The following is a 13157-nucleotide window of genomic DNA, read 5'->3' on the forward strand; positions in this document are numbered from 1 at the left end:
GTTCCTGTCCAAGGTTTGGTCCCGAGTCCCATGCATGCCCCAGGTCTTGTCACATACTCTGCCCATAGTCTTGGCCCTGGACCTGTCCCTACTCCTGTCTCTGCTCCCATGTCTATTGCTAGTGGTGTTCCTGTTGTCCCTTTTTTTTCTGGCCCCTCTTTGCTTAGTTTTGCGCTTCAGGAGTCATGCTTTAAGGAGGGGGGGGGCACTCTCATGTCCGCAGCAATGAGCGTTCCCTGTTGTCATGGCAACCAAGTCACTTCCAGGTTTTTGTTTGTCTCCATGGTTCCCTGTCTCCTCCCCTTTTGGTTCAGCTGATCATCATTTAGCCTTCATTAGTGTGTCTACTTAAAAGCCAAAGAGACGGGGGCTTGTTTGCTGGTCGTTCATTGTCTCTGGTAAGATCTCGTTTGTCCATGCTCTGCGTGTGTATTTATATTCCTGTTTAATCTCGCTCTGTGTTCATATGTTTGCTCCCTGTTTAGTTACCCTTGCTGTCTGTTGCCTTCCTTGTTTAGTTCCCTGCTGTTCCCTTGTCTGTAATACTTTGTGTGCTTAGTCAACATTACTTTGCCTAACTTGGTCTCACCCTAACCCTGTTAGCCTGTTCTATTCTGTATTGTGTCCCTGGTAAGTTTTGTTTGTTTGTTTGTTAAATGTATTTTTCATTTCTCCTATCTGGTCCGTCTATTTTCCATGTTATGGCTTCCCTACTTGGTACTGTTTCTCATCACATCCAAGGCACAAGCACTTTGCAAGTATGTTCATTCTCCACCTCCCTCATGTTAGTTTCTTTATTTTAATCCACATTGCCATTAAGAGCATTTTATTAACAATCAGAATAGTCTGACAAGTTCCTCATGCAAGAATACATTTAAATTCACTTGTCATGGGTGAATGTGCAGGGGGGGAAGGAGGAAGCAACTGAGTCTCCAACGGGAGCGTAATAAAATCAATGAAACAAAGGGCAATGACAAAAGAAACAACATTTAATGTCCAACAGTTACAAAAGATAAAGGGCATAACATAAGAATGCTGTTACTTGTCTTGGTGCAAAGAATGACAAGTCTGTCAGCCAGTTTATTTATATAGTGCTACTTACAATGCATGTTGTCACAACTTTACAAATGTCATTCACTTTAGGCAGTGATGCCACTGGCGAGTAAAAACTTGGGTAGAATTAAGGAAGAAACCTTGGGACGAGCAAGACTTGAGAACCCATCCTCCTTGGGTGTATTTCACACAATCCAAGTGTTAAGGTAACATAAAATATTCACTATTGATTATTTAAACCCCAGAGTCATTAATGGGCAAAACTCAACACTCCTTCATTAGGCATCTGGCAAAACAAAAGTTGCCATGTTTTTCAGTTCAGGTAGCACCCCACCTGAGGATAAATCAGGAATTTCCTTTTAGAAAGCATGCTTTAGAAGCAAACAAAATCTGCACTCATTTAAAGGCATGCTTTTGAGGGGGAGGGTCTTAATAGACTGAACGAAAGCCAAACTGCATACTAATGAAAAGATAACTAACAATATTCTGCAGGGTGCACTGAGACTGCATACAACCAGAGAAGACATTTATTCCAATAATTTATCTTGTTATACAAATTGATAGTAAAAACACTGCCAATACTGAATTACAGAAGGATTTTATGGGCTTATCTGTTTACACTTGCTTGACCTCACAATGCATGTAATTAAAAAAAAATTAAAACCTGTATATGAGGACTAATAACTGATGCAATGTCTTCCTTGCAGTGATCAATATCCAAACAAAACAATGGCAGTTGTTAAATGGCCATGGAAAACAAAATTTGGAAGTTACAGTAAATGGTTGATCACTGGGTGTGCTTCTAAGATTGGCTTTCTCTCATTTAAGAGCATTTCACTTGTTTCACTGCCCAGACCTTGATAAATAGTCAAAAATAACATTTCACTGCACAGCAACACTTTTTAGTTTACAGTGAATAGTTTACAGTTCATGTGAGATCTATAAAAAGAAAATCAAACCGGAAGTAATCGTGCTTTGAAAATAGTTTCTGAAACATGTACATTTATCTATTGACTCTCCATTACATTTTATTATAAATAGAACATTCATAGCCTTACTGTTCATTCAGTCAGCTCTGCGCATTGCTCATGTGACCCAGTAATGTACCTTTGGGCAATAAAGAGTACTAAAATAATGAGCTATATGTACCCTTGGCACTGGGGTGTATGAACTGTGCTGGAGAGTAGACTCCATCTTTAAATGCTTGACCAGGTTGCCCATTTGTATCTGCCAGAGGGTGCAGCTCCAGTGAACCCTTTTTTATGTTCTAAAGGGCAATGGCCTGTAAAGACTACCTAAAGTTCTACTGCTTCAGGACAATTGTATTACTGTAGTATCAGTTATACTCTACACCAGTCTTGCCCTAGCTGCACAGGAGACACATGGGAAAGCAAGAAACGTGAAAAGTCAGTCACATTTATTTATATAGAATTTTTTACAACAGCCATTGTCACAAAGCAGCTTTAAAGATGCCCAGGTCTGAGAGCAAGCCAAAGGTGACATGGCATGGTGAAATTTCCTAAAAGCATGTAGAAAAAGGCTTAAGCAATGAAAACAGATTTCTGATAAATTGATGAAAAAAGTATGTGATACTTCTATGATAATGATTTTCTGATGTTATTCCTAGTATCTGTAGGAGCCATTCTCTCAGTTTGGGGGTCACAGCCCCTAGTGTGCCAAATACTACTGGAACCACCTCTCTCTCGCTCTCTCACAGAGAGAGGTAGTCATCATTTCCAGAGAAACAGGATGTTAAGGACAGAGCTCCTTCTCCCTATACATCTTTTACTACAGTAAACTGCATTTTTTTTTAAATATATGTTCATTTCAGAGGACCTCAGGAGGAAAGCAAACGCAGTGTTGCTAAAGGATTTCTAAAGATCTCAGACAATTCACAGACAGGCAGATTACAAGGCAGTTTACAAATGAAAATTAACTTCCCTCCCTAGGGGTGGGTGTTCTACAAAGGTCAACAGAATCCTAAACAAAAGACAAAGTACCCTAGAGTGACATCAAGCCATCTGTTGGTTCCTCTTGCATGTAACACAGTTGGTGTTCATGAATCTGTCATATGAAAAACAAGACAAGTGGTGTTCACTAGAGATTACTGAAGAGGAGACCACTGGAAGGGAAAAATTACTGATGATTTCAAGTTTACTAAGGAATACTCTGTAGACTCTACTACCAAAACCTGAAATTTTTGTAAATGTGCATGGTAATATGTTCAGAAAGAACAAAGCATATTAATACTGGAATGTCATGCTAGCTGTGAAACATGGTGGAGAAAGTGTAATGTTGGCAAGCTACTTTGTTGCTCCAGGGCCTATATACCTTTCAGTCATTGAGAAACCTTTGGGTGGTTTCCAAGTATCAGGAAATAATACAGAAAGATATCATAGTATCTGTCTGTATAACGGCCCGAGTGCCACAGGGTGCAGAACAGGACGCACAGACTCCCTCGACATTGTGAAACATTTAATGATACATGTAACAGATAACGGTGGCACTCACACAACATCAGTGATGAACATAGATACACTTAACACTGACAATAAAGATGTAACAAACAAAGACACTAACACATGCTCTGACTGATAAACAATGACCAACAGTGAGGGATGCACTGCCAGGGGTTTAAATAGCCTAACGCACGTTAATGTTTAATCCCCTACAGGTGCGTACCCTCACAGGTGTGTGGCCACAAACAAGAGTGAACCCCACCTGCATGCGGCAGGCCGTACCACGTGACTTGTGGGGTGGGGGAGCTCCCGTGACAGTCTGGAAGGTAAAACTTGGAAAAAGTTTGATCACACAACATTAGAGAGTTCCACAATACAGGAAGTAATAATAGAACCAGTAGAAATTTTCTAGTGACCCAGTCAGTCACATTAAATTGATTTGGCATTGTCCTGAAGTAAGCACTGTTAAAGCTGATTAAGACATTCTCAAAACTGCACAAGTAGGAAAAAAGGTTTGTATAGAAATGTATAGCAAAATACCCACTTACCACTGCACATTACCGATTTGCAGTTATAGAAGGCACAGTTTAATTTGAGTTTATTTCTATTAAAGGAGGTCCCTATTTACTATACTATATATGAGTGTGGACTTGCCTTTCAATCAGTGATTATTTAAACCCCTTGTTCAATAAAAATAGAAATTTATAATATGTGGAGTTTGTTAAATAAGACTATGTATTTATTATGTCTTAAATGAGGATCAGATAACTTTTGAGGACCCATTCATGCAGATCTCTAAATAATTCCATAGAGTTCACAAACTTTTTCACAACTGTATGTGGAATTCCTATCACCTACAGTTATTAAGTAAAGGAGGGCAAAGAGCCACATAAGGGACTTCAATAATGAGTGAGTCGGTTGGTGTGGGATCCTCTTTTTGGCTCACGCTTCCTTCATGGCACAGGAGACTCAGTCTATTTGCATGTCTCCCACGTGGTCTGGTCCAAAAACGTTTCATATAATGGAGCCAGAAGTATGCAATCCTATTGAAAGTCATTGTCAGCCTCTCACAAACAGTGTGTGGCAGATTGTGTTTCCTTTTTGTCATTGAGGAGCTCTGTATTGCCTCTCCAGTCTCTGATTCAGTCAGCCCACTTAATTGAGCAGCTTCACAAAGAGATGGAAGGGGAGAAATATAGATTTGTCACATTGGCAGGCTTTGTGGTCCAATTGCTAGCATCCTGAGCTCCCATATGTGCCGTGTGAACCGGCTCTTTAAAGCGTTCACGTACTTCCTGCCTCTTCTCAGCAGGAAAGGCAGGAGTCATCCAAGATTTTTCTACTGAAACTGACTAATACAATTTAGAGTCCCTAAACTGCCAATTGCATCTTATTAAAAAAGTGAATTTAAAAAGGCATCAGGTTTTCTCAGGTGATCAGAAGTTGCCTGCTCTCTCAGATATCATTTTGTTTAACTTGGCCGGATAGAGCTGGGAAAACAATGGTATTTGTTAGTTCCTGCACACCCTCTTTTTGATCATCATATAAATGAACAATGGTAAACAGTATATCCAATTCTTGATTTAGTTTATTGTCTCCCCCTCAGGTCACTAAGTTAAAATGTAAAAAAAAATCTTGTTAATCTTTAAAATCTTGCTGAGCTGAAATATTAAATAAAATAAAGTATTAAACTTTTTGAGCTAAAATCTATAGAATCTTTAACAAGACATATACAATAAACATTTAAAACTTAAATTGCTAGACTCTCCAAAACACTAATTTAGTAATAATAATAATAATAATAATAATAATAATAATAATAATAATAATAATAATCAGAGTAAAAAGTAATAGTGTTAAAAATAGGATTGAGCTAGAGCTTTGTTTATTGTGTCCTGAAATGGAAAACATGTCTGCACCTTGGCATAAAACAAACAAACAAACCAACTTAATTAGCTTCATTGTAAAAAATATCCAAGAAATGCATTCACACTTAATATGTAATTCTGCTCAAAAGAACTGGCATTTATGTCACCTTTATATCATGCCCAGATGGTGATGACTGGGTAAAGTCACTAGACTCTAACAAGCATTTTGTTTTTGTTTAAAAAGACAATTTCACAGCTCTGATGATCCATAAATGATCTTTAAATACACATTTAATTCAGCCATACACTATATGTAGTGTACTTGTTGGTATAATTACAAGTGTAGATTTTAAAAGACTTCTAAAATACATAAATAGTTTCATGATCATTACTCATTCTTAAGTAAAAACTACAGTATACAGGATGACTACCAGTGTCCACAAAGTCACATAATTCATGTTTTTTGCTGATTTGTAACAATGATTTGTGACATGGGAGGTGAGACAGAGACACAGATATTTATTAACACAATGATGAACCAAATAGCAAATACAAAGAATGAAAACTGTATTGACTGATTACTATATAAGGTAAATCACAGCAGTCTTACACTACACAGCATATGGGATCATACAAGCACTTAAATATACACGCTAAAGACAAGAGACAGGTATAATACATAACTGACTAACAAGGAGAGGTGTAGCCAGGTAGATATGCGCTCACAATGGCAAACACCAACAGGACATCACATTGACATGGGGAGGAGTCTAGGAGGAGGGGGCTGTGCTGTGACATGAATGGACATGAAGGCCATTACAGTTTTTTTTTTTTTTTTTTTTGCTTGCACACTAAAATTAAAAATAACTCACAGTTAGTGAAACCTGACACTCAAGAAGCAAAACCACAGCGCAGATCTGCATATCTATAAGAACATTCTCAGCCTCAGACTTTTAGCAAAACACTATGCACAGTGTTTTACTAAACATACTCTACATTAGACACAGAAATCCAACACGATGTCCTTCTTTTGCCATTTCAAGGCACCACATTCCAAAACACCACACCTGTAAACCAAATTATCAAATATGACCATCAGGTGTACAGACACTTTGGTGCTTAATAGTAAACTCGCCAGTCAGGAAAATGACTACAAAAAGGCAACAGGTTAGTTTACCTGTCTTCAATAAACAATGGAAGACAACATTGTAGCAAGAGGAAGATACAGAGTCTGTAATGTGCATTTCAGTATTGTACATTTATAGTAGGCCTATAATGAACTACACCATGTTGAACTAAACCTTTTTTCAGAGGGTTTTGCAAATGGATGCTGATGCAATCATCCACATACATGAGGCTGGGTTTAACCTAACAAAAGTAAGAAGAAGAGGGAGAAATATCATTTGCCACAGAGCTATTTTGAATGTCCTGGGCCAAAATGGTGGTGACATCACAATGTGCGTTGTCATCACACAGAAAGGGATTCTCCACTATCATGCCAACCTAGATCCTTTTAACTTGGCCCACAGACTTACGTTTGTAGATGACCAACACACCATCATTGCAGCTGAAGACCAAAGCAGAAGAGATATATTGTCATTTGGAACAATATAGGGTTCTGGTCCAAGACCGAGGTTTTATCAGCATCCATCATTTTCTGTGCAAGACCCCACTTCCTTAACCCCATTAAGGAGTTGTTGTTGTCATGGTGGTGGGAGGTTTATGATCTCCTCCCTATGTTAGGATGTCCCTCATTCAAGCCATGGAGGAAGCCTGTGACCCAACTGATGCAGGATCTGTGCAAGGATGGACTTGCCATTCAAGAAGATTCTTCCCTCGCTGTCTTGTGAGAGAGCCTGTGATGTGAATATAAATAAATATGAATCTAAAATCCCTGATCTAAGTTTTGCTGAAAGTTGGAAAAATCGCATGAACACTGCTGATGTTTATTAATAAAGCTATTGGGCAAACTGACCAGGGTCAAACACACACCACACCTGAAAAACTTGTACTATCAGCAACATTGAAAAAAGGAAAGGACTGGCCATCCAGTCAATTTACAACCTGTGACATTATGCATACAAACCACCACTTACTACCGTTCCAGACTTTCTCTGGGCAAAATCCTAGGTCTCTGGATAGATATGAATGGCCTGATGATATACAAATGTGCTTGGTATGCTCAGAGTATACTTGATCTCATATGTCCTGGGCTGCCTCTTATTGACAAGCATTGATCATGTGTGAGTGTGTGGTACTTTGAGAGTTTCATTCCCCCTGAGTGACGTTCATGCACAGGTGTGCCTGGGAGAGACATGCCCTGTGTGTGTCCTCTTGCTGTGCTGCAGTCCTTCATAACTTGGCAGATATTCTGTAGTTGGTTTGTTATAGGAGGTTGTGGAAGATGGCTGACCTTCTCTATTACCATTCCATTGTGTTTCTGGCTGTGGCCAGTACTCCATCACCCCAATTCTACTTGCAGGTATAATATAAAAATATTTTAGTGTGACATGACTAGAGGATGGCAAGTGATAGCAGGGGCTCAGAATCACACACCACTACCTAAATAACGGAGCTTTATTCATACTTTTGCTTAGATTAAAAAAAAACTCAGGTCTACACATATTTTACCAACTGAGCTTTCTCTCCAGTCAGGCCTCTATGCCCTTTACCACCAGAGACACCAGTATACCAAGTTCTTCCTATAATGAGGCACACCTGCCTCTAGTAATGACAGAGAGCGGGTATGTGATGCCTGGTTGTGTTTTGGCAGCCCCGTCCTCAGGCTGTCACAATACATCCGCTCAAATGTATGGTCCATAATGCTGCTGGTTCATGTTTGCTTGTCTCACTGTGGATGGAGAATGGGACTTTTGTCACACACCTTCTTCATGCTAGTTAATGGGAATAAATGTTTTCATTGTGACAGCTGTGGATAAATGTATATGTAAACGAATTGGAGTATCAAAGATGCAAAAAGCATCCACTCCATGTCTCTCAAGATTGGTTGACATACGACAAAAACATAAACATATTTCCTTGGATGCAGCAACAGACCAGCATAACCAGAATCATATTGAGAGTCCTGAGGTTTTTCCAAATAGACCATGAAGGGCAAATAATCTTGTTAGTTCTTCGAGTTTTAATTGTCATCGCCTCTGTAATCTGATTATGTGCTATGGGTGGTTGCGGTGAAGATAAGGAATGGCTTAATTGAATTAAGACCAATAGCCTCCCAAGCCATCTGAAACTTCAGAGGTAACCAGCACATCCAGGAAATGACACGTGCATCACTGATCCCATGGTGAGCCCTTGAAAGGGTCTCACTTCATGTGGGCAAAGCTTTATTCAACTGAGTCCATGCCTAATGCTTGTTAACATCCACAAACCAGATATCCTAAAATATATGCAGATGCATTAGCCTTTACTGCTTTAGTTAAAGTTTGCAAACAGGAGAAATCACTTTCAGATAGCATCGCAATGCTTCTGGTTATAAACACGGCACTGATAACCTCACAGCCCTATTAATAATAATGCCTTTCAGATGATTTATTCAAGCTGAGGGAAAAGGAGGAACAGAATTATGATGCAGAGCCAGTGCAGAGGCAGAGAGAGAAGATTCCAATGAAAATGATACCACTGTTTACGCAAGATGTTGTCCTTCATGATATGATATGAGCACTCACTGGAAGAGTGAGACAGGATATTTATATGTTTTGCAGCAGTATTTCTAAAAAATGTTATCTAAATTTGATCTAAATTACTGTTCATCAGTTTTTCTTCATTAACATTCTCTTGAGTCTGCATATTGTGTGGGTTATAAATCAGGGAGTTTAAGTATGTACAATAACTTTGTCTTTCATTTTTGATGTGGTTATGTCATTTATGGAATAGCATCCCACTGCTGGGACTGCTGTGAGCCCTGCAGGAGCAGCGTCTGTTCAACAGCCTGCCTAAACACGGCAGCACTGAGCAGCATTTCCACAGGGGCTTCACAGAGAATGCACGGATTAGGTGTTCTGTCTGATCTGAAATCTGTCAGAGGGGGTGTGATTGTCTGTGTATGCGTACATGTGTGCACATATATGTGTGTGTGTGTGTGTGCTTTTGATTTATTTCCAAGCAAGAATGCTAAAGAATAAAGAGATTGTTAAACATTTGTTTGACATGCTATAGATAATCATGCAGATGTAGAATAGTACTTGGATGCCAAGGACTTATTATTCTGCTTCTACATGAGCAAGTCATGTGTCAGCACGGCACCAGGGAGAATTTTGATTGAAGTTGGTGAGTGACTACTGATTGATTCATTGCCAGGTTCAGTTATTCTAAAAGGTTTAAAAAGGACATGTATGAATGAAGATGTTACATAGCTGTTATTTATTTATATGTTTTTATGCAGTCCTAAACTACAGTCAGGCATTCTGAGCCCACTTAGCTGATTTAAGCGTATTTATTTATAGATAGCAGGAGAGAGAGACAGAGAGAGAGAGAGAGAGAGAGAGAGAGAGAGCGAGCGAGCGGGCGTGAGAGCGTGCAAGCAAGCGAAACAGAGACAGAAAGATAGATATAAAGAAGAGACAGAAGGACAAAGACAGAGATAGAGAAAAAGAAAGAAATTTGCAGTTGATGGGGGGGGGGGGGGGGGGGTTGATCGTGGGACAGTGACAGACACTCTACAGCAAATGTTGACCATGGTGGCTTTAATCTAATTTAATCTAACCTGACAATGATGCTCTGCATTTATTATGGTCTTAAAACCAACTTACAAATCAATAATTCAGCCTCCTGGAGACATAATATACAGTACTTGAATACTATTATATTAATGCACTTATATTTTATGGAGACAAATTTGCAACATACTTATATGGCACATCCATTAGCTCTCCATAACAGAATACTAGTCTTTAATTTCTACCCACTCTTGCTTCCGTAGTTGATATATAGGGGGCTATGAAAAATGTTTCAGTAAGGAATTAGCGACTGTGCTTAGGTTGCCTTTAATTATATGAAGACAGTATCATATATCAGCCACCAAGTTATACACTAAGCATACCCAGGATGCTCTTACTATACAAATTACAGCTCCAATACCACACTAAGAACACAGCAAGCTCATAATAACTCATATAGGCAGCCATGGCGAAGACATTGTTTGCTCCTGAGAGTCTCCTAAGTCATTCTAGTAACTGCATGCACCCAGGTCACAGATGGTGAGTGCTTTAAATTCAGAACACATGTGTGTAATTATGATGTGTGTAAGTGAGGATTTCCAAAGGTAAATCGACAGTATTAATGTCATTTAGTCCAAGACTAGGCTCAATACAAGTCTGGGAAGCCAGACCTATAACAATAATCTTTATCTACTACGACTACCACCACCACTGGTACTAGTACTATTATTATTATTATTATTATTATTATTATTATTACTATTATTATGATTATTATTATTATTACTACTACTACTACTACTACTACTACTACTACTACTACTACTAATAATAATAATAGTACTAGTGGCAGCAGTAGGAGTATCATTGTTGATATTAATAATGCTGAACTATTCCATTTCCAAGTTCCATTTTTATTTTCCATAGATGTATTACATATCTTTTTTGTACTGTTCAAGTTTTTAGTTTTTGTGAGATAAACTGCAAAACATTAGAACATTGATGCATTATTCTCCAAGCATATGCCAAATTCACATTGCTAGACAATTTTTTTGGCATTCAAAGGTAATCTGTGATAGAGAAAATCATAACAAAATATGATTCAACTCTTGAGTGACAACTCATCATTTTACAATTAATTGGGAATATGTAAATATCCAGTACAGTCAAAGCTTGGGGTCTCAGTGCCAAATGAATCTCAAAATGGCTGCAGATGGTACCTCATTACTGTAAACTTCTGTACAAAGGTTTGCAAACATATTTGTTTGCATTGCTTTGAACCCTGTTTAATCTTAAGTTATCTCCTGTAACTCACAGATTGCACAGACTTGGCCATGCCTATTTAATGTTTAAAAAGATCTGCTCGTCTTGGGTCTGTAAGACAAACCATTATAGAATCACAGCATGGTATTACTGTATTTAAATATTTTTGATATATTTCGTTCTTTATAAGGTCTTTTGGTCTTGGGAGATCATGCACTTAATACTATGTGGAAAATACAATTAAGTTAACTCGTTTTCTGGCCCTATATGTTTCACATTAGAATGGTCAAACTCTTAATAATTGGAAATATGGAAATCTAGGGTAGAGCTGAATGCAATACCCAACAAAAAATAATTTGCAGCCTATCCAATAAGATAGAAATCTTTGTGATGATACATTCAGAGGATTCTTTACTGCATACTGTCACTTTGTGCTTGGAGGTGGTGCCCATCTTGAAAGAAGAACCTAAAAGCAATAGGCCTCCCAGGGAGCATGGAGCCATTCATTCTCCTTTGTGGCTGTGATTTTAAGCTAAGGAAACAGGGAGAGAAGCAGTCATCACCTGTAATGACCAAACAATGAGATGCTGGGTCGCAGATTTTGGCCCCCTGCCCCAGCAATGCAACAAGACAAAGTCGCTTAGTCATCAAGCTCTCCTCCCACCCAATGCTAACTAATAAGACTTTGGGGAGGGCAGTTTAGGAACACTGCATACCTGGCCCCTTGCCAACTATTGGATCAGAAGGCGTTCTATTAGAGGTTTTTTTTTTTATCCCTCCTAATGCTCTAATCATGATGTAGTGTACCTGGTGAGAGTCCCTGAAGGGGCCATGACACACTGCCAAGGTATGTCATAAGTCATAATCCTGATAAATTGGAGCCATGAAAAATAATTACAATTGCTCTTAGCAGGTGGCTGGGTCATTTTCATGGCCCTGTATAGCATCCACATCTCTATAGTAGGTTGGTTGTTAAAAAAAAAAGAAAAGAAGAAAAGAAAAGAGAAAAAGGTATTACCTGCTAATGGGGTGTGCTTTATATGCACACACAAGCAGACACAAACACACACATACTTATGCACAACCACTGCCTCACGCTAATCTCTGCTCCCTTCTCTGTGTCTCAGGGCAAAAATAGTAGAGTGATCATATGTAAAAAGAACAACTTTCAGTGTAATGCTGATACTTCAAAAATAAAGTGCTCTCTTTCTCTCTTACTCTTTCTCTGTCTGTCTCTTAGCTTCTCATTAAATATCAAGTCTTTAGGGGAAATGGGTGTTCCCAAAACTGTTAGGACAGTCTCATCTTATGTTTCTCCTTTTCAAAGTAAACCAAGAGGCAAATCAGATGTGAAACTCAATGACTCAGTCTTATTCCTTATGGCGGGTATTCTCACCATGAAACCATTTTCCTTACCAAGCTAAAAGAGCTCCTATATTTGTCTCTTATCAACACAGATAAGCATAGCAAAGTTAATCACTGCAAACTTTCTGTACCACTGTGCAAGCAAGAGGGAGAGATAGGATCTAATTGGCTGAAGATGGCCAAATCTGGTGGTTGCCAGCAACAATATGATGGTAGTCAAAAGAAACTGCCTCCTGGTGAATAGAAGCCTGGGCAGTATTTCATACCTCCCACAGTAGTATGAAATGGTAACATGATTTCAAGGGTAGACCAGCGTGACTTGACACTTGCTGCAATGGGAAAGCCATTTTTGGAAAATCCTCTGGGGCCTTGAGTGGAAGGATGTTATTGCGCATTCTGGTAACACAGTTGTCAGAAGTTGGGAAGGTTCTTTAAGACACCTACTTCTGGTTAGGGCAGGTGCCAAAAATATT

The 13157-nt window shown here is 38.9% G+C and overlaps 1 long non-coding RNA gene across 1 annotated transcript; it reads left to right on the forward strand.

Annotated features, from left to right (window-relative positions):
• The first annotated feature begins 311 nt into the window (after positions 1 to 311).
• LOC113572465 (uncharacterized) lies at positions 312 to 7243 on the forward strand. The gene is made up of 4 exons (XR_003410113.3): positions 312 to 398; positions 1144 to 1259; positions 3728 to 3838; positions 7124 to 7243. It is a non-coding gene; the product is annotated as an uncharacterized LOC113572465 (long non-coding RNA).
• The last annotated feature ends 5914 nt before the right edge of the window (positions 7244 to 13157 follow it).

The sequence above is a fragment of the Electrophorus electricus genome, chromosome 16 (genome assembly GCF_041902795.1).
Source record: "Electrophorus electricus isolate QZ-2024a chromosome 16, ASM4190279v1, whole genome shotgun sequence".
NCBI classification, from domain to species: domain Eukaryota; kingdom Metazoa; phylum Chordata; class Actinopteri; order Gymnotiformes; family Gymnotidae; genus Electrophorus; species Electrophorus electricus.